The sequence below is a fragment of the Phyllostomus discolor genome, chromosome 14, assembly GCF_004126475.2.
Source record: "Phyllostomus discolor isolate MPI-MPIP mPhyDis1 chromosome 14, mPhyDis1.pri.v3, whole genome shotgun sequence".
Classification (NCBI taxonomy): domain Eukaryota; kingdom Metazoa; phylum Chordata; class Mammalia; order Chiroptera; family Phyllostomidae; genus Phyllostomus; species Phyllostomus discolor.
This window is the reverse complement of record NC_040916.2, coordinates 44,195,010-44,198,544: the sequence shown is the minus strand read 5'-3', so window position 1 is coordinate 44,198,544 and position 3,535 is coordinate 44,195,010. Positions and strand designations below refer to the sequence as shown.

Below are 3,535 nucleotides of genomic sequence, written 5' to 3'. Positions count from 1 at the left end.
TTCAGAAAAATTGTTTTCTTTGAAAGAGTAATGGGTAGCAGATGGGGCTGGAAGGACTTGCTGTAATCAGATATTAGGCAGTCAAAAGTAATTAAAATAGTTCAGTAATACTAAAGAAAAGCTGAATAGATTAGAACAGAATAGAATGTACAGAAATAGATTCTTGTTGAAGTGGAAATGTACTCTCTGGTAAAGGTCATATCTTAAATCAATGGGAAAAAATGGACAGTATAAGAGCTTGAGACCATTACATATCCATTTGGAAAATAAAGATAGAGTTCCTCACCGAAACTCTCCTCAGAAATAGTTATTGGTGAATTAACAACAAAGTGTATAAATAAAAATAGTAAAAGTATTACAAAAAATACAAATATATTTTAATTCTTAAACTGATAATAGCTTCTCTCATCAAAATGTAAAATTAAAACACCATAAACAACCTAATTTTAGACTTTGTAAGTTAAGTATGCATAATAAGTTATTAAGGATAATATGTTTAAAAATGGACATGGAATGGTAACTTAGAGAGTAAATCTGGAAAAAGGGGAGATAAGAAAATCCAGTCAGTCCATAGTAAGGATTCATTCAATACCAAGCACAGAAGATGACTTAACTGGGTTTTTACACAGGGGAAGAGGTTTTCAACCAAACACAAAGAGCACAGACTTTAAAGAAAAAGATCCAATAATTTTACTACATTTAAATTAAAAAACAAAAGCAGCATAAACAGAGGAAAGACAGACACAGACTAGCAGACGGTTTAGTGGAGTGTGTTGAGCTGTGTGTATTCGTATCTGAAAGCATTAGTTTCCAAGATATCTAAAGCACTTTATAAAACGGGTAAAATTTAAAATGGATAAATGTGTAGAACCCTATGCTCAAGTTACTTGGCTCAGGACGGGGACTGTCTGATTTGGGAGCAAATCTCAGGTAAAGAACCACAGGCCTAGCTGTGAGCCAGTAACACGATCGGTTTACAGAAGTGGCGGGTGCATGTTCAGCCTCAGGAAGAGAACAGTGTTCCATGCCCAGGGTGCTGAGGTTTTCATGATTAACAAAAACTCACGTAATTTTTTCACCAAAACCAGGGAAATGTATGATGAGGTCTGAAGTCTGTGATAAAGTGTCAGTTCTGCTAAGATAGTTATATATTGTCCGACTTTCCAGATTTTGCTCCTGTTTTCTCTGCCCTTCTATTTGTCCCTGGAGCCATAAGCCTCGATTGTTGTTGTAGCGGGGTTTGCACAGGGGAAACTCTTGGGTTTGAGCCACTCTCCATAAACGGTCTTTTTCTTCAGACTAAGGAAGGAGAGCAATAAGATAAACAGCTTTTATTTTAAAAAGCGGGGGATGGCTTTTGTGCTTCTTCTTGAACATTTTGAGGTCTGTCAAGGACAGCTAGCCTGCTTTCTTAGGAATTGATCTTCAGTATCACTTGCATTAGGTTAAAATGCTGAGTTGTCTGGACTGTATCTGATCTAATTTTTGCTAGCTCTTATTTTCTCATATATGCTCCAAAATAGCCATAAATAAAGAACATAGCTTATTGCATTTTGTGTTTGTAGGATGAACACGAGCAGTGGAAGAGTGGTTTGTCATTATTTGTAAAGGCCTGGACAACAGAGTGTTTATGACGCTCCAGTTTAAATCTGACCTGATGAATAATTCCATTCTAGTAATGAATTGAAGACATAAATGAGTTCAAGTTCACTTTTGTGGCTGTGGTTGTTAAATTGCTGTGAGACAAATATTTGTTAAGTAAGATGAGTTAATGATTTTAATTAACATGAAAATCACCTTAAAGCATATTTTAATTTAATTTTTCTTTCTGGATTTACTCTCTTGTGGATTATCCTATTAAAATAATTTTTTATAATATATTTTTTCAGCATCCAAAATATTTTTAATAGCAAGGTAGGATCCGGGGTTATGTTTTGTAGCTGTGGCTGGCTAGGCCTCTTGTGCACTCCCACTTCTGGCCCTTGGATGGTTCGCAGGGCTTGGGGTGGCCGTGAGGTGGTCCTGGGGCCTTGTGGAAGTGCCTGTACCCCTCTTGGTCCTACTGAGGACCAGAAAGCAAAATGGTGCTGCAGCCCGTGGGGGAGACCAGGGCCAGCTGTTTCAAGGTGAGGATCTTGGCCCTCAGCCTTGAGGATTCGGCTCCGGGTGTGGCCACTCACACCGAATGCAAACACCTTCAGTATGGGCACCTCCTGGACAGGCTCGTCATCGGTTATAGTCTCTACAACCACAGCAGTTTTGCCTAACGGGCCAGGAAGCTTCATCTTCTAGATCATCTAGGAAAGGGACAGAGGCAGCCGGCTGGTGTGACTCATGAACAGTATCTTCAGCACCACTTGGCTGAAGGTGGGGTTGGTTCGTCTGGCCAGAAACCTGTGCTGCTTGACCAACAGCCTTAGGTAGATGTCCTGGCCCTCGGGCTCCTTTCCCCGAACCTTTCTGTCTTTGTTGTGGCGGATGCAGACTCCCATGGTGGAGCCTTCTGCTCTATCAGATCTGGTCATTTTTCTTATATTCACTGTAGTTTTATTAATGTTCATAAAAGTTTCAGAAATGGGAACATGATTGATTACATAATGATGACTTCACTTCTTCGAATGGTGAGCTGTCACAAGAATTACAATGATGAAGAACATAGTAACATGGTAAAATCTAGCAAGGGAATAATATATGAGCAAGTATCAGGCAAAGATATTTCATGGGGGAGGCAGTGTGATGTCATAAAAATACGCTGACTTTGAACCCAAAGCTGCCAGGGTCTCAGTCACAGCTTTATCCCATCACCATCGGGTGGCTTGACTCCCTGGACCTCAGTGTTCCCGTCTGTCCAGTGGGGATAGTATTACTCTGCCAGGTGTGAATAATAATTAAACGAACCCCTCCCTAACATGACGTGGTAACGTTAGTTGAGCATCTACTACTATTGCAACTATAAAAAAGACTTAAATCTAAGGGAGATGGCAGAAACATACACATATGATAACCCCTGTGCTAACGGTATCATTGGCGTGTTTTTTTCCTCTTTTCTAGAAACTAGAACCCAGGCAGCTGACAGTTCTGGTTAGAGAATATCAGGTGTCCTAAATGTCACTGTGTTTTGTAAGTGGGGGCGCCCATGCCTCCCCACCTGCACCCCGTGTTCCTTTCTCTGCAGCTCAGGCCGCAGGCAGTCAGGCTGCCCCTTTCCCCCTGATGCTACACCCTCAGGCTCAGTCTCTCCCAAGCCCAGCTCTGGATTTGAATACTGTGTCCCCTTCTTATCACTCCTCCCAGGGCTTTTTCATTTTAAGAATTCTGTTACAAACCACTCTGGGTAGTCAGTACTTTGAGGAAGTGGCAAAGCACGTGAAGGTCTTGTTACAATGGCCTTCGGGCTGTGGTGCCTGCCTCTCTTCCAGATGGTAACTCACTATCGTAGGCAGAATAAGTCTCCCTTTCCAAAAAATGCCCACATTAGGGTTAGGATCCTTGGAACCAGTGACTCCTGGCATGTTACGTGGCAAAGGGAAATTCA

The 3,535-nt window shown here is 41.3% G+C and overlaps 1 pseudogene; it reads right to left on the bottom strand.

The window, feature by feature from the left end:
- Positions 1-1,927: 1,927 nt before the first annotated feature.
- On the bottom strand, positions 1,928-2,841 carry LOC114489134 (annotated as a pseudogene).
- Between the last annotated feature and the right edge of the window lie 694 nt (positions 2,842-3,535).